This window comes from Scyliorhinus canicula, chromosome 2, assembly GCF_902713615.1.
Source record: "Scyliorhinus canicula chromosome 2, sScyCan1.1, whole genome shotgun sequence".
Taxonomy (NCBI): Eukaryota; Metazoa; Chordata; class Chondrichthyes; order Carcharhiniformes; family Scyliorhinidae; genus Scyliorhinus; species Scyliorhinus canicula.
This window is the reverse complement of record NC_052147.1, coordinates 125,957,003-125,976,530: the sequence shown is the minus strand read 5'-3', so window position 1 is coordinate 125,976,530 and position 19,528 is coordinate 125,957,003.

The following is a 19,528-nucleotide window of genomic DNA, read 5'->3' as shown; positions in this document are numbered from 1 at the left end:
AATGAAATGAAAATCGCTTATTGTCACGAGTAGGCTTCAATGAAGCTACTGTGAAAAAAGATCAGCCATGATCTAATTGAATGGTGGAGCAGGCTCGAGGGGTCAGATGGCCTACTCCTGCTCCTAGTTCTTATGTTCTTATGTTCTTATTGCACTCTCACATCCCTCCTCATCTGGAATTTCTTCTAATTTTGTTTAATTTTACAAACTTCTCTGTGCACAATAGAAACCCTAAAAACAGTTTCAATGCCCAATTACACTAACTGCAACATACTGATAAAATCAACAGAATCAATTTGAGGACAACTATACAACTACAACAGCTGCATTTGTATCGCACCATTCATGTAAACATGGTCCAAAGTTCTTTACGGACTTGATTTTTTAAAAATGAAGAAAGGACATATCTGGGTGGGGTAACTAACAGGTTGGACAAATAGGCAGATTATACAACTGTCTCAAAGAAGAATATGGATTTGGAGAGGTTCTCGAGAGGGAATTTTAGAGTATGAGGTAGAGATGGCTTTAGGCACAGGTCCAATCGTGGAGGAAAGGAAGGGATAGATGTACAAGGAACAAGCAAATCAGGAAAACAGAGTTGAGTGTGCGGGGAGAGGGAGTTGGGCGATGGTTGTTTTGAAGCAGGGTGTGGTTACAGAAAAGGTGGCACCAAAGTTAAGAGAATATAATTTTGAGGCACATGGAAGCCAATGATGTCAACAAAAAGTGGATTGATGAGTTAGCTGGCCATGGACAGTGGAGTTTTGGGTAAGCTCATCTTTACAGAGGATAGACAATAGGAGGCTTCTCAGGAGAATGGCCAAGCCTGGAGATGACAACGGCATAAATAAGAGTTTCACTAGCAGTTGATAAAGGGAGTACAAAGACAGACAATGATGCCACAGCAAAATTAGAAAGTTACTCTGACGGAGATGATATGGGGTCAAATAGGACACCAAGGTTTAAAAAAGCTGCATCAGCCTGAGATAGTAATTAAGTGCAAAAACAAAATACTGCAGATGCTGGAAATCTGAAATAAAAATAGGAAAGGCTGGAAATACTGAAGAAGTCTGACAGCATCTGTGAAGGGAGAAACAGAGTTAATTGCTGAATAGTTCTTAGGAGGTGGGATGGGGGTCGGAGGTATTGGGGGGGGGGGGGGGGGGGGGGGCAGATGGCACACATGCTCCTGGAAGCAGAGTCAGCTTGGAGATTGCACACTTCACACCAGCCCACCCTGCAGCCATAACTCACTGTGGATGGGTGCAATACGGGTCCAGTGGGACCCTTTCACAAAGGGTCATCTGGACTAGTAATTTGCTTCTATCCAGTGGGACTTGCACCCCTCACTGGGGAGGAGGTCCCACATTTTGGAGCTGCTAGGTAATCCATTTGGTTGGCAGCTCCATCAGTCCTAACTGCACCAAGAGCACTTTGGTGGCCACTGCCCAGTCTGCAGGGAGAAGGCCCAATGGATCCTTGAAGCTGGTAAGTCTGGGGTCTTGGACAGAGATACCTGCAGCTGGTCAGGGCAGGTGAGAGAGTTGGGCTTAAGGCTGTGGGGGTCAGGAAGAAAGGTGGGGTTCCATCTTAGGGGAGTCACCCCTGGATCCACAAAAGGAAGCCCCTAGGGATCGGACACTCTCCCTCGTATCTGTTGCCCGTTCCCACACAGCTGCCCATGCCAATGTTTTAATGCATGGGCAGTATATTAGCATGGTCAATTGACTTGGTAACAAGCCTAATTGACCATTAATTATCTATTTAAATATGGCAGGCAGGCTGCTGAGTTCGGTATCCGCTCTTCCCTTGAAGTATGGGAGTGAGCTCAGCAATAGGTGGGAAGATGGTGTGATGGGCACCCGCCCAGTTTTACGTGCACTCCCCTGCCAGAAACACAGCTGGTGGTAGAGGCATGCAAGCGCTGTTGTCAAGGGGCAGTATGTTAATGATAATGATGAAGGAGTTAGGGGTTGACCTTTGGGACCTCCAGGGATAATGGACTGGATTTTCCAGCAGACTTCCACCAACAGGTCCATATGGGAGTCACAATCCTTCCCTTGTCAACAAGTTTCTGGGAACCAGCCTCCTAATTGGCCGCCTCTGCACTTAACATTCCATTAAGAAGGATAGGCAGGTTTCTGCACTGCCTGGCAAACCAGAGGGCCAGCATTGCTCCAAACAGCCCCACAAGAAGAGGAGGTGTCCTCAGCTGCCTGTATTGAGATTATAAATTAAAAAGGCCCTCGGATTTGAGAGGAAATCCCACTGCAGGAGTACTTACACAGTGGGCTGCGGTCTCCCAAACTTGCAGCCCCTTCAATGGGCATGTAGCCTCTTGCTCTAATGGGCTCCGAGCTAACCACTACCAAGCTACCTCGTTGAGATGGATGTCTCCGCACATGGTGGGGAGCTGCTCTGACATTGGTAAAGGACTGGCGATGGCGCAAATTGCTGAAGCCTCAATTGGACTAATTGATGATATGCCTCCAAGGAACAGGCAGCCAACCTTTTTCCTTGCTTCACCTCTGGGAAAGTTCCCAGGAGGTGGGAATGTGTTGGGGAGCACTCCTGTTGCACTGCTCCTTATTTACCCAATCCCACCTCCTAGAACCTCATCGCCGCAGAGCTAGGAGTATTCAGGCCAATGATACAGGAGTAGGAAGTGATGGAGATACATTGACCTTGCCATATTGGAACAGTCTTTTTAGCCCAACCAGTCTGTGTTAATGTTTACCCCCCATGTGAGCAAACGGTTCTATCACAGTTATCCACCTCATTCTCACATTCTTTTAACCCCTTTTCCTTAATTTACCTTTCCAACCTAATCCTGAATATTAAAATCATTTCTGTCTCAGCCACTAACCCAGGAAGTGAATTCCGTATCTCTACGGCTTTCTGTATTGGACATTTTCCTTCACCAGCTTCAAATCTCAGGTATTTTGCACATGAGGCACTCATCCATAACCTGCTAATTACTGGAAACAAGAAGTGCTTTTCCATATCCTATCGCATTCTTTCAGACTTTGAAACATTTCTGCGACATCTATGGAAATTTTGAAAGCATTCCCCTCTTCAGAGAAAGCTAGGTTCTATTTTCACACCCGTGTCAATTTAATATTCCACCACACAGAGAAGGGGGGGAACTAGGGAGGAATCACAGTCACAATCAGAGAGAATGCCATTTGTACCTTTGATTAAGGACATTGCGCTGCAGTTAGAGGGCAGTGAGAGATTTCAGAAGGAGTTGCAGGAGGAGTGGGCCTCCACCTTGGAGATAGAAATACATTCAAGAGCCTTTGAGAGGGAAGAAAATGTTGGAGGTAAAGCAGCAGTTTGCAGATAAGGTGAGGGAGGGGCAGTCAGGTCATTTTTTCCAGGAGTTTGGATGATCACAGCAGGTCTGAAAGGGAGAGGAACAATATACAACCAGGAAGGAAGGTTGGGTGTGTCATAATATACATCCATGTATATAATGTAGTGCAGACAGGCAGTGATTGACACACAGGATGACCAGTAAGCACAAAGAACACAGCAGCCAATCACCAGACAGGACACGGCCACTATAAAGCCAGAGGGCTCTAGGTTTCCGGCTCTCTCGGGACCAAGCCTATGAGACAGTCAGAGTTTGTGAGCTAGCCAGTGCCAACACCATGTGGTAGCTAGTAAGTCTGGTCAGGCTGGCATCAGGTCTCCAATCAAGTCAGCATAGTGTCAACCCACAGTTGAACATGTATAATAGTTTAGATGTTAAATAAAATCGTGTTGCATCTCATCAAGTGTTGGAAGTCTGTCTCTCGCTACACTGCATCAAGTGCAGTCCACATCGACCCAGCCTGCCCAACACATCAGGGTGATCGGCAAAGAATACCTCAAAAATATTTGAAACAATACATGTTTATTTTATGGGGAGGGAATTAGCGTTTGTAGTAATGCTAAAACTGACAAAAGCTGAACATAAGAACTCTGAGCAGGAGTTGGCAACTCAGCCCCTCGAGCCCGCTCTGCTATTCAGTGTGATCATGGCTAATCTTCCATCAGCCTCAACTCCACTTTCCTGCCCGTTCTCCATTACCCTTCAACCCATTACTGATTAAAAATCTGTCCAGCTTCTCCTTAAATTTACTCAATGTCCCGACATTCACTGCACTCTGGGGTAGTGAAATCCACCGATTCACGACCCTTTGAGAGAAGTAGGGCGGGATTCTCCGATCCCGTGCCAGGTCGGAGAATCACTGTGTTTGGGGGTGGGGGGGGGGGGGGGGGGGGGGGGGGGGGGGAATCACAGTTGCGTCAACTCTTCTCTTCGTTTATACTCTATTCCTTTTGCCATAAAAGCCAAAATTCTATTCACCTTCTTTATTACCTGCTGCACCTGCATACTAGTTTTCTGTGATTCATGAGGACATCCAGATCCCTCTACCCCAAATCTTTGACGTTTCTCTCCATTTAGATAACAAGTTGCCGTTCAGTTTTTCGAATAAAATGGATAACCTCATACGTTAAACTCCATCTGCCAAATTTTGGCCCACTCGCCTAACCTATCTATGTCCATTTGTAAATTTCTTATTTCCTCATTGCAGCTTACTATCCTACCTATTTTGGTGATCTGCAAATTTGGCTATTGTACCTTCTATCCCTCCATCCAAATCATTAATATAGATTGTAAACAGTTGGGGCCCATAGCACCCCATTAGTGACATCTCGCCAAACTGGTAAAGACCCATTTATCCTAACTCTCTGCCTTCTGTCAGTTAGCCAGTCTTTTATCCAAGCAAATAAGTTGCCCCTAATCCCATGTGATCTTACCTTGAGCATGAACCTTCTGTGCGGCAGTGATTTAAAGTACATAACTTGACATGAAAAATATTATTCAACACTATGAAATGAATTATGAAGCATGCTCCACTAAATGGCATATTTCCATAAACTTTAGCTTCCTATACAGATGTTATTGAATTTTTTTGAAGGTTTAACTTTTGAAGATCTAGTTTTACAGGTTGATATAATCTCTGGTAACAGTGTGCAGCATGATAGCCCATCTTCGCAAGAGAAGCAGGAACATTATCAATGTGACACCAGTCAGGTGGACCAGCATCATGTGGCAGGTAATAGAGTGATATAAGGTCAGGTTTTGCCAGTACAATTCCAATTCTTTCATTCTAAAGGATAATAATGGTAATCTGGAAAGATTATAGAGCAGTTAATTTAATCAAGGGATGACATAAAAACAGAAAGCAGAAGCCTGAGCACTTTATAACTGCTAATTTGAACCTCGAGGATATCTGTTCTTTTTAAGCAGTAGGGATGCTCCTGCTGTTATGGGCCAGGGTTTAGAGAACCCCAAAGTGCATCTGGAGTTCACCTGACCCACATCTTTTAATAGATTGTGGTATGGGGAGCACACGGCCACTCTACAGGTGTGGTACAGCAAGAAATGAAAAGTATTTTTTTTAAAGCAAAACAATGTTTATTCGATGAACTCAAGTTAACCTTTTAAAACATACAGTGACACATCTTAGCAACCATTATTCAAATACAACCCGCAAAGAATACAACACTAAGTAATACTTAATAACTTCCCAAACAACATCCAGAAGACAAAAGAACAAAGAAAAGTACAGCACAGGAACAGGCCCTTCGGCCCTCCCAGCCTGCGCTGATCCAGATCCTTTATCTAACCTGTCTCCTATTTTCCAAGGTCTACTTCTCTCTGTTCCCCACCCATTCATATACCTGTCTAGATGCCTCTTAAATGATGCTATCGTGCCCGCCTCTACCACCTCCGCTGGTGTCTTGCCTCTACCACCTCCGCTGTAAAAGAAACACCTTTAACAGAAGCACATTAGGTTTACATTCACAACTGAGAACATTATAATTCTGAATTCACCAAATGATCAAGAGATAATCTTTGAGGGCAGAGAGAACAGCAGTATACCTGCTTGGTCCAGCTTCAGCTCCAACACTGAAAACGAAACTAAAACCACCCTGCAGCAAACAGCCTAAAACAAAAGTAAAAGCTGGCAGGACAGCCCAGCTCCACCCACTCTCTGACATCACTGCAGTAGTAAACACCCATTTCTTAAAGGTACTCTCACTACAGATATTTATATAACCATCCATTTATAAACATCATTTTCTTAAAGGTACTCTCATATTTCTTTTTATAAATTAGATTACCCAATTATTTTTTCCAATTAAGGGGCAATTTAGTGTGGCCAATCCACCTACTCTGCACATTTTTGGGTTGTGGGGCGAAACCCACGCAGGACCACGGGGAGAATGTGCAAACTCCACACAGACAGTGACCCAGGGCCGGGATACGAACCTGGGACCTCAGCGCCGTGAGGCGGTTGTGCTAACCACTAGGCCACCGTGCTGCCCTAGGTACTCTCATATGACACTGCTGTTCACACTGGCGGGATCTTCTGGTCTCGCTGATGGCAACCCCCGCTGTAGGTTTCCCAGCAGCAGCGGGGGGGATTCAATGGGAAATCCCATTGACAGTGGCGGTACCAGAGGATCCAGCCGCCGTCTAATGATGGGCTGTCTCCCGCCCACAAGAAACACGCTGCGGGGGACGCGGAAAATCACCCCCGAACTTGCGCTTTGTAACTTGCCTTTATTATCCTATATTTTACAGAAAATAACAGCAGACTTTGTTATGTTTTGCCTTCAGGTTTGCTCTTATTAATTTAGAGTTCTTTGGGTAAATGCATCAAAATGCACTTGAAATATTGAAAGAGTGCCACCCATGAGATTCTCCTGCCCTTCCGCCTTGCTTTCCATCAGCATCCCATAAATTCCACCTTTTGTCACAACCTGATAAAATGATCCGTTTTATGTGCACCCATTTGGTTTATGCATTTGCCGACATGAATAGTAACTTTGAACTTACTACATTTGAATGGAATGATGAAACTCTTTACAAATCATTCAGTGGTCTCAAAATAAAAATCCTCAGTTGAAGACGCTTCTGTCTCTTGGAGGGTGGAAATTTGGTTCCAAAGGGTAAAAACTGCATTGGTGAAGTATATCAATGCAACAAATATAACGTTAAAATTATTCCCTTAAAAATTTTTTTTAAAAAAAATCCACCTTTTGTGTCCTCCGCACAACTTGCTACCTCCCCAATTTTGTATCATAAGCAAATTTGGCTACAATACACTTTTAACACGATTCCAGGAAAAAAAGAAAAGTGCCGTTTTGAGCTGTTTTGCAGAGTGTTTCTCAGCGACTGCAGTGCCAAGAATAACCTCGTTATTCAACATTGTTATTTAGTTTAGCCTCAGGGAGTTTCACTCCATCGAGCCCACACTTAGGCACCCGTCCAGAACAATCCTCTATCTATGTTAATATATCACCAAATCGCCATCAGCTTTTATCTTGTGTAGTGACCTAGAATGTGGGAATCCAAATACGCAACATCTACAATTTCCCCTTTATCCACCTTGCTTGTTACAACCTCACAGAACTCAAATAGATTTGTCAAACTCCATTTCCCTTGTTCACTCTGCCTGGAGAATGATCATTTTCTGAATGTCCTGCAACTACTTCCATAATAACGGATTCTAGAATTTCCCCAATTACAGATGTTCGGCTAACTGTGCGAATCGTTTCCTGCTTTCGGTCTTTCCTCCTTTCTTGATAGCAATTCCAATAAAGGCCAAACAATTTTCGATGGGATTGGATTTGTTTATTGTCACGTGTACCCACATACAATGAAAAGTCTTGTTCTGCGTACAATTCAGGCAGATCCTTCCACATATGAAAAGAAAGTGCATAGGGTAAACATAAAATGCACAATGTAAATACATATACACAGGCATCAGGTGAAGCATAAAGAGTGTTGTACTACTCAGCAGACAAGATGTGTGAAGAGATCAGATCATTCCATGAGAGGGTCATTAGGAGGTCTGGTAAAAGCGGGGGAAAGAAGCTGTTTTGAGTCTGTTCGTGCGTGTTCGCAGACTTTTGTATCTCCTGCTCAATGGAAGAAGTTGGAAGAGTGAGTAAGCCAGAAAAATGGGGATGGTCAAATCATAGAGTCATAGTCATCGGGTTTTACAACACAGAAAGAGGCCCTTTGGCCCATCGTGTCTGTGTCGGCCATCAAGCACCTATTTATTCTAATCCCATTTTCCAGCACGTGGCCCGTACCCTTGTGTACTATGGCATTTCAAGTGCTCATCCAAATACTTCTTACATTTTGTGAGGGCTCCTGCCTCTACCAGCCTTTCAGACAGTGGGTGCCAGATTCCCACCACCCTCTGGGTGAAAACGCTTTTCCTCAAGTCCCCTCTGGGTCTCCTGCCCTTTATCTTAAACCTATGCCTTCTAAACTAAGGGGAAATGTTTCTTCCCTGTCTACCCTATCTAGGTCCCTCATAATTTTGTACCCCTCAATTTGGCCCCCCCTCAGCCTTCTCTACTTTAAGGAGAACAATCCCAGCCCAACCAGCCTCTCTTCATAGCTGAGTCTGTGGCTTCCTTTCTCATTCAAAATCAGAAAGTCTGTAGTCATCTGAAAATCAGTCATAAAGGATGCAAGGTCCCTATTTTTGTTTTAGCATTAACCAGTTTCAGAAATGTGCTTGCCAGCACAGTAAGAGCAGTCTCCAAATATATGTAATGCAATGCAGTTTATTATCTTCTGCTTCCACTTTGATAGCATGTTGAATGTAAAGTAAAACAGAACTTAGTTCACCATAACTTGGATTGATTCAGCTTCAAGAACTTAAAGGAAATGCACTTTGGGTCAAGATTAGTGTCCAGTACACAGAACAAGAAGATGTTTAATTGTCATAAAGCTGGAGTGTAGCTCGATATTGGATAGTAACAGCGAGGCATAGGAACATAGAAACAAATATAATGGAAAATAGGAGGCAGGATTAGGCCATTTGACCCTTGAGCCTTCCCCGCCATTCATTATGATTATGGCTGATCATCCAACTCAATAGCCTAATCCTGCCATCCCCCCATATCCTTTGATCTCCTTCGCCCTAAGTATGATATCCTAACTGCTTCTTGAAAACAGCAATGTTTTTGTTTCAACTACATAGGATCTTCTTGTAGAAGAAGCTGGTAACATTGAATCTAAGAGATTATCTGAAGCAGATGCAAAATTGGAACAAGAGGTGATGAAAAAGGCAGAGAAAGTGAAACAATTTAGAGAGTACATTGCAGGTAATAGACTCAAGGGCAGCTCAAATATTGTGTATAGGATTTGGGCACAGAAGGTTAGAGCCAGAGGAATGAAGAAGGTGGATACGATATTGGAAGAGGTTTCACATATGAATGGGAAAAACTCATGCTGGACTTGAAGAATAGTCCATGATTTGAAATTGTGGCAGGGACTCATTGCAGGTCCGAGACTACAGGACAGATTGTCCAGATAAGTATAGGCATGTGAGACTTCAGGACCCTTGAGTTTGTAGATTGGGAAGCTAAGAAGGAGGACATTGGAGAAAAATTGAGTGTAGAGCTGAAAATAAATTGAGTGGTAGTAGAGATGAGTTGTGGGGAGCAGCAAATGATTATTCAGAGATGAAGTGAACAGTCTTAGTGATAGTGTGGAGCTCTTGGTTGAACAAGACACCAAATTTGCAATACCACTTTCATAAGTAATTAGAATTAATTTTCTGCCATCGTTATGGACGGATATTCAAATCCAGTACAAACATGTATGAATGGCAATAGAACATAGAACATAGAACATAGAACAGTACAGCACAGAACAGGCCCTTCGGCCCTCGATGTTGTGCCGAGCAATGATCACCCTACTCAAACCCACATATCCACCCTATACCCGTAACCCAACCCCCCCCCCCCCCCCCCCCCCTTAACCTTACATTTTAGGACACTACGGGCAATTTAGCATGGCCAATCCACCTAACTCGCACATCTTTGGACTGTGGGAGGAAACCGGAGCACCCGGAGGAAACCCACGCACACACGGGGATGACGTGCAGACTCCGCACAGTGACCCAGCCGGGAATCGAACCTGGGACCCTGGAGCTGTGAAGCATTTATGCTAACCACCATGCTACCGTGCTGCCCCTTCAAATAATAACACTTCTTTATTTTAATAAATTTAGAGTACCCAATTATTTTATTTCCAATTAAGGAGCAATTTAGCGTGGCCAATCCACCTAACCTGCACATCTTTGGGTTGTGGGGGTGAAACCCACGCAGACACGGGGAGAATGTGCAAACTCCACACAGACAGTGACCTGGGGTCGGGATCGAACCCAGTTCCTCAGCGCAGTAGGCAGCAGTGCTAACCACTGTGCCACTGTGCCGCCCAATAATAACACTTCTGTTTCATTTAGTTTGGGTTTTGGCCAGGAATACTTACACTTCTGTCTCGTTTCCAGTCCTAACACTGGTTAACAGCTTCAGAGCAGAAGTGTTTAAATTTCATCAGTTTTTAATTGCAGGGCTATTCTGTATGGAAGGAATGGCAATTAGACTGTTGTTTCTGGTAAAAGACTTCCATTTAAAAAGGCTCTCACAAATGCCCAATTTACTGCCCTTACTTGGATCAGGAATGAATCTAAAGGGCTACAACCTACATGCAGCATGTGTGCTGTGGTGACAGAACCCAGACATTATCTAGGTGTAGGTCTCCCACCGCAGATTGAAATTCCTGGCCAAAACCCAATCATTTGCGTCGCTACAATTGGGTCCGATGTTCTTATGCCCTCTCTTGAAATTCATGACTGGTGCAAGAAAGCATCTTTCATTAACTGTCTATAGAACAGAGTAGTTACTGCATCTGAATGACTCTGAATCAGTCTGGTATTTCTTTTCTTTTCAAAGCTATTTGAGACAAGAATGTGCATCCTCGGTTCCAACTGCATCACATCAGAATACAAAACTCTGAATTTCATGTGTGCCAATCTGATTGGGTCCTAATATTGTAGAAAGGCAGATTGAACTCTACCATAGAACCGAAGAACCATAGAAAGATTACAGCACAGAAAGAGGCCATTCATCCCATTGTATCTGCGCCAACTGAAAAACGCTAAAAACCGTTTGGTTGAGAGAAACTCCATGTTGGAGTCTTCTTTAGTGCAACAAAAGCACTCCACTCAGTTTCCTGATAAGCTGGATGATGTCCTAGAATGGGATCCAAATCCCTGGGGCAGCACCTTAGCACACTGGTCAGCACTGTCGCTTCACAGCTCCAGGGTCCTAGGTTCAAATCCTGGCTTGGATCATTGGCTGTGCGCAGTCTGCATGTTCTCCCCATGTCTGCGTGGGTTTCCTCCAGGTGTTCCGATTTCCTCTCATAGTCCAAAGATGTGCTGATTTGGTGGATTGGCCATGCTAAATTGCCTTTCGTGTCCAAAAAGGATAGGTGGGCTTACTGGGTTACAGAGATAGGGTGGAGGTGTGGCCTTAAGTGGGGTGCTCTTTCCAAGGGCTGGTGCAGACTCGATGGGCCAAATGGCCTCCTTCTGCATTGTAAATTCTATGATTCAACAAATTATTGATGGGTTGTGGCATTGTCAGAGCTGATGTCTGTGAGATGAAACATTGAATCGAGGTCCTGTCTGCTGTACAGGTGGATATCAAAGAAACCAGTATCACAGTGATTTTTTACACTTCACCAAAAGTGCCAACAGGCCATTGATTTTATTTGTTATTTGCTGTGAGCAATTTGAGCACTGCATTTGCCTAAGTAGATATTTGAATCATCGACAGCCACAGGTGAGGTGCCTGAAGACTGGAGGGTAGCAAATGTTGTGCCTTTGTTTAAGAAGGGCTACAGGGAAAACCTGGGAACTACAGGCCGGTGAGCCTAAAGTCTGTGGTGGGTAAGTTGTTGGAAGGTATGCTGAGAGACAGGATCTACGGGCATTTAGAGAGGCAAGGACTGATTACGGACAGTCAGTATGGCTTTGTGAGAGGAAAATCACGTCTCCCGAATTTGATTGAGTGTATTGAAGGGGTAACCGAGAAGGTAGATGAGGGCAGTGCAGTAGATGTTGTCTACATGGACCTCAGCAAGGCTTTTGACAAGGTACCACATGGCAGGTTGTTGCATAAGGTTAAATCTCAGGAGATCCAGGGTGAGGTAGCCAATTGGATACAAAATTGGCTTGATGCCCGAAGACAAAGGGTAGTTGTAGAGGGTTATTTTTCAATAGAGGTCTGTGATCAGCAGTGTGCATCAGGAATCAGTGCTGGGTCCACTGTTATTTGTTATTTATATCAATGATTTGGATGAGAATTTAGGAGGCTTGGTTAGTAAGTTTGCAGATGACACAAAGATTGGTGACATAGTGGACAATGAAGAAGGTTAACTAGGTTTGCATCTTGATCAATTGGGTTGGTGGGCCAATGAATGGCAGATGGAGTGTAATTTGGATAAATGTGAGGTGATGCATTTTGGTAGATCAAATTGGGGCAAGACCTACTCAGTTAATGGTCGGGAGTTGGGGAGAGTTATAGAACAAACACATCTAGGAGTACAGGTTCATAGCTCCTTGAAAGTGGAGTCGCAGGTGGACAGGGTGGTGAAGAAGACATTTGGCTTGCTTGGTTTCAATGGTCAGAACATTGAATACAGGAGTTGGGATGCCTTGCTGAAGTTGTTCATGACATTAGTAAGGCCACACTTGGAAAATTGTGTGCAGATCTGGTCACTCTATTACAGAAAGGATATTATTAAACTAGAAAGAGTGCAGAAAAAATTTACTAGGATGCTACCGGGACTTGATGATTTGAGTTATAAGGAAAAGCTGGATAGACTGGGACTCTTTTCCCTGGAGCGTAGGAGGCTTGGGGTGATCTTATAGAGGTCTATAAAATAATGAGGGACATAGATAAGGTAGACAGTCAACAGCTCTTCCCGAAGGTAGGGGAGTCTAAAGCTAAAGGGCATAGGTTTAAGTTAAGAGGGGAGAGATACAAAAGGGTCCAGAGGGGGAATGTTTTCACTCGGAAGGTGGTGAATGTCTGGAATGACCTGCCAGAGGCAGTAGCAGAGGCGGGTACAATTTTGTCTTTTAAAAAGCATTTAGACAGTTATATGGGAAAGCTGGGTACAGACGGTTATGGGCTAAATGCAGGCAAGTGGGACGAGCTTAGCGATAAAAACTGGGCGCGATGGACAAGTTGGGCCGAAGGGCCAGTTTTCATGCTGTAAACCTCTATGACTCTATAACAACAGTGACTATACTTCATAAATGATTAATTACCTGTGCAGAACTTTGGGATATCCTTGGGGCATTTTTCTTTCTTACCTTCTGTCTAGACTAGATCTGATTAGAGCACGAGCACATAACAAATCTACTCTGCAGATGGTGGGCTGGATTCTTCGGTTCCCCAGTCGCATTTTTCATAGCAGCACGCCATGTGCTGGTGGTGGAATTCTATCTTCCCACCGTTTGTCAATGGGATTTCCCTTGTAGCCACACTGCTGGGAAACCCGCTGGCAGGGGTGCACTGCCAGCGCGCAAAGTGAATTGCAACGACCAGGGAATTTTGGCCGATACATTTTGTGTCGACAGACTGGTCCAGCAGAAAATGTTGCCATATTATAAAGCAAATTATTTTTTATTCACTCATGGATTATATGGGGAGCACGCTGAATCCTTCTACACAGTCAAATAGAAGAGAAAATATGTAACGACTAAACACTTAAAGATAAATAATATATTGATCCAGTGGCGTGCAGAGGTCTGGTGATGCCCGGGGAAAATCTTGATTGTATGCCCCAAAGACTCAAGTATAAGGCCTAATATACTGAGAAATATTATGAGAAAGGAAAACATTTTGAATATATAAACACAGATGAAACATGAAATAAACGCTTTATTCGATTTTAATATAAATCAATCAAATTTATTAAGTTCTTTTCCCCAAATGATACCTCCTGTCACAAAACACCTGAATTACTTCACTTTTTACATCAGCTGTGAGAAATTCTTTTTCAATGCTTATTAAAGCCAGGTTGGTCAGTCGCTCCTGTGACATAGAAGACCTCAGATATGTTTTTATTAATTTCAGTTTTGAAAATGACCTTTCACAGCTTGCGACTGAAAATGCGATTGTAAGCAGTAATCTGTATGAAACACACAGCGTCGGAAAGACCTCCCTCCCATACTGCAGTAAAGACTCCAGAGCATCTTTAGGATCAGGGGGAACTCTATTCCCTCCAGCTCGAAGGAGCATCACAAAATCAATAATTTTGTCATATAACTGAATTGCAACCACATCATTGTCATAATAATTTGCAAAGTCTGTACATTCCTTTTTTAATTTCTCTCTTTCTTGTTCATCTTCAACCACTACTGAATTCAAGTTCAGAAGAAAAGAAAATCGGTCACTGAGTCTTTGAAGACGGACACTGCGGTCTTCAATTTCAGTTTTTAATCTGTTCGCAATCTCTACCATTACTCTATTCATTTCTTCTTGTGCCGTCAGTCCACTATCTCTTGCTGACTCTCCAGGCATTATTCTTCTTCTCCTTGTTCGTGCAATTGGTATTCCCCAATTTTCACAATATTCATTGGCTAAATCTATTGCATTGTGGATAATTTCGTCATTCTTCAAATTCAAGATATGAATAAGTCCTCTCAGATCACAAGAAGCTTCATGGAACCCCATTTTCGGATCCTGCAAACGTTTTGAGACTTTCTCCACTGATGATAAAACTGAGTACCAAAAATTTAATAAAGCTATAAACGGGAACTGTTGAATAGAGTTCAGTAGCGATCCTGCATCAGATTTAGTTTCCCTTGAAAATTCTCCTTCCAGCAGGTGTTGAAGCCTTGCAATAACGTTGTCACACTCTTCGTGGATTACTTGCACAGCATCATGGCTGGAACTCCATCTTGTGTCACACTGTCTTTTCACAGTCCAAGTGACAAATGATTTTAACACTTCCCAACGAGAAGTAGATGAAGAAAAAAAATAAAGAGTTTTTCTAGAATGCCAAAAAATGTAACAACAACAGGTTGCACCTCACTTGCATGGACACAGGCCAAATTGAGGCTGTGGTTCTCGCAGTTCACAAACACAGCTTTTGGGTTAACTTCAAGAATTTTTTGTTGAACACCTCCTCTCACTCCAGCCATAACTGCTGCGTTATCATATGCTTGACCACGACAGTCATTCATGGAAATTTTGTCTTCTTCCAATTTTCCTGAATTTTATTTACCAGGCTGACTGCATCTTTCTTGTTGACTTGAAAAAATCCCAGAAATGTCTCCTTTATTTCTACTTTTCTGTTTTCATCAATATGAACGTAACGCAGAATTTCAGAAACCTGATCTTCATGGGCAATATCTGGAGTTGAATCCAGCATTATGCTAAAATATTTTGCGCCCTTAATTTTGGAAATTATATTTTTCTTGACAGTTTCACCAAGAAGTTTGATTATTTCGTTTTGAATTCTGTTGGACAAGTAGGTGACACTTTTTGGTTTCTCTTTCCCTCTCTGCAAGTGTTTTGCTAAGATGTCATCATATTTGGCCAAAAGTCTGATTGTTGTTAGAAAGTTTCCTGTATTTTCACTGACTGTCTCCCCTGGCTCTGATAACCCAGATATTCCTTCTCCTCGATGTCCACGATAGGCTAGATTCTGTTTTGCCAGAAAGGATATAACCTCAACAATCCGTTCAGTTATAGCTTTCCATCTTTTCTTTTCAGCAGACATTTGCTGTTGAAGTTCAGCATCTATCGTAGTTGAATGATGGAGTCGAACTACGAGGTTCAGGTATTCCCTCATGTGAGCTCTATGAGAAGGGCTTTTCTCATGGTCAGGTATTGTTGGATTTAATTTTCTCCAAGTGGAGAAACCGTCTTCCTTTCCAAAGTTTGACACAGACGACAAATGCTCCTTTGAAAACAAAAAGCAAACAAAACAGTAGCATGCTTTCCGATATGGAGAGTATAACAACCATTTTCTCTCCACAATTTCTCCGTTTGTGGAAACTTTATCAAACCACTGTTTGGAAAATGATCTCCCATCCTTCTCAGCAAATGGACCACTTTTATTCTGATATCTTTCAGGGCCATGTTGTAATATTGTCATCTTCAAATGATCTGGAATCAGTTTCTTCAAACAGCCAAAATCGCTTCTTTGCAAAAATATGCTAGAATCTTCTTTATTTTCTTCACATGGATCATCATCCTGACAACGAGACTGAGGAGAGAGAGTATTATGTTCTGACCGAGCTGAATCCGTATCAGAAAAATCCTTCTCTGCACTACATCATCTTTTACTTCTCCAGGTTCTCCTACTTCTTCTTTACTTCTTTTTATCCATGCATCTAATGCCCCTCTTTGATGGGACTCTTCTTCGACTCTGGCCCTCTTTTTTTTTCCTGTTCTGTGCTCCACTCGGTTGTACACAAAATACTCGTAGCATTTCATTTTCTATCTCAAAAACCGTAAGACGCATGAGAAAATGGGAAGAAAATGGTAAACAATCGATCAGTTGCAGACGGATAAACCATATTTCATTTCTTTGTTCCTTCGTATCAAATTATTTCACACTGATTCTCCACTGATAATTTTGTGCAATTTATATCATCGACTTGCAAATTAGTGGTATCTGTATTCGAATATTAGCATGGTAAGGAATAAATGTCTCCTATTCCGAGATTAAATGCCATAGCAGTCCTCTGATCATCCAGGCTTCACCCTTACTACATCCCACCTAAATATTTCATTAAATATCACCAAAAAACCTATAAAAAACGTAGTTGCACCTGTTCGAGAGCTATTCACTGACCTGAGTAGGTAAAAGAACTAATCTAGATGCACAAAAAGCTGAAGAAAAGAACGAACAGCCATGTCTGCTTGTTGCTTTTGATGGTTGCAACACGTACATCATGCGCATGCGTGTGGGGGGATGGGGAGAAGCACCATTTTCTCTAGACAGAAAGGGTACACCATGTTAAAGGAATAAAGGGCTAACAACTGCCTCTGCAGTGTGGTGAGCCTCCAAAAATTGATTTATCACCGCTGAAATTTTAAAATTACTATCTTATTTCCTTCTCTGGGGCAGCACGGTGGTTAGTGGTTAGCACAACCGCCTCACGGAACTGAGGTCCCAGGTTCGATCCCGGCTCTGGGTCAATGTCCGTGTGGAGTTTGCACATTCTCACCGTGTATGCGTTGGTTTCGCCCCCACAACCCAAAAAATGTGCAGAGTAGGTGGATTGGCCATGCTAAATTGCCCCTTAATTGAAAAAAATAATTGGGTAATCTAAATTTTAAAAACAAATTTAAAAAAAAGAAAGTTATTTCCTTCTCTGATTGGATGCCCCCATCCAATGGATGCCCGGGGCCAATGCACCATCGCCCCCCCCCCCCCCCCCCCCCCCCCCTCTGCACGCCACTGTATTGATCCCTCCTGAAATCCTATACAGCCCAGCTCTGGAAGTCAAACAAAAGTCACACTTGGAGAAGTTTCTGAAAATGTTGCTGTTGCAATAATCCTTGTTTCTTATTGCCTGGAGAATGGTTTCACTTGAGGAGGCGACTTGAATGACATCAGAATCAGAGACATGATTGCCCAGAACTATCAGGATTAGACAGGTTTCTACCACATGTAAGGAATGACTGAAAGATGAAAACTGTAATTAACACCAAAAATAATTTCTGTCCACCGCACGATCATAAAATGCAAACAGGAAGCTTCAATGGATGTTACCTTGCCATATAAGTCTATCTATCAAGTCGTGTCATCAGGGGAACTTACTTATTTCTTTGCAAAATGTTCAAATACAGAGTAAATCATTATTTACTGAGCAATAATTGCTGAAACATGGATTAGGCCCTGGCCTTGGGAAACCTGAGCTTCCTCCAGTAACACCTTAGTTTTATTTCTCCTTCAATGCTTTCAGAAAACACTAGGATCAAATCTGTGAGACATCAGTCAGTGTTATTTTATTTCTGATTGCACTCTAATATTATGCCACTTACCCAAGGAAGGAACTGGTGTAGTAATGATAGATTCCTGTATTGTTGGAAGTGTGGCATTTCAGATTGGTGTTCGATATTGATAGAGAAAGTGCCATGGCAGGATACAGTATATAGGAGGGAGTTCACCTACTGGGCGGTTTCTCTGGCCTACCAGCAGCAGCAAACGGCGGTGTGCAGTTCACTGGCGAAAGGATTCTCTGCTCCCATCACTGTCAATGAGAATTCCCATTGGAGCTACCCCATGCTGCTGGGAAACTCACAGGAGGCAGTGTGCTGCCAGCACTTCTCAAGAGCACTTAGGGATGGGCAATAAATGCTGGCCTACCTGGCAACACCCACAAATGAAACAATTTTGAAAAACACTGAATCGATTTCACAAATAAGGAGAAAGACTTCTGTTTATTATTTGTAATAAAATCAGAAATATACTTGCTATTTATTCACAAATATAGAATAGAGAAACTTTCTCCGTGCCATTTAAGTTTCCTATTTTTATTTTTTTAGAGCAATTCAGCAAAGCAGAAGTGTAAGTACATATTACTTACACATATCTGTGTAAACAACTTGAACAAAAAAAAAATGATACATGTTCCAACAAGTTTGTTCTCATATTGATGAGCATCAATCAGCAGCAGGACTTTACATTACCTTAACAGGATATTCGTTAGCTTCTGTATATATTCATACATGAAATAAAAATGAGCATTATATACTCACTGGTTCGTTTTAAAAATTACAAAGAAATGTTCCATCTTTTGGTGTGAAGTTTGCTGTATAAAAACAGTGTGCCTCATTATGCAGTTTATTCCTTTAAACATGGCAGAAAAAACGATTGAAAAGGTTAATATTTGCATTGCCTCTGTCTGTTGTGGAGCCATCTCCATTCCACAAAGCACTACGTTTTACTAACATGGGTGCAGAAATAGCAGTTCTTTTCAGGCTTACAGCACAGGGAATAGTCCTTCAATGCTGGATGTCCTGGAAATTATATTCATCCATCAAGCATAAATGATTTCAGAGCACTTTAGAAATCCACAGCATGACATGTACCTACCTTGCATTGACAATGTTCTAGTTCTTTTAGAATCGCTATTGTCCTAATATTCATAAGCCAGTTGTAGCATGCTCAACATTACTGTAAAATGAGTAATTTCAGAAATGCTAAAGAATGACAAAAATTACACAATGCAGACTAAGTGATTTCTGTAGCAATCCCAATTTGTGTGACAGTTTCTGAAATTTAGACCATTCAAATTCTATCTATTCCATTTGACTTCTCGATTGAGTACTGCTTTTGTAAAGTGAATAAGATTAAATCAATGTATTTTATACAAAAAATTAAAAACAAAATATTTAACATCTTCAAAAAGAGCTCCATTTCATTATTTGTTTCAATCATTGGAAAGAACAACAGGACTCACATTCAAATTTATAAAAACAACCTCACTATGTTAAAATTATAATTCAGGTGGAACAGAAAAAGAGTTTGAATGCCATCTATTAATCTCTTCCATTTGGTTTAGAATCAAGACTTGACTAATTACACAAAGACCAATTGGTTCTGGATTGTAAGGGCTATATT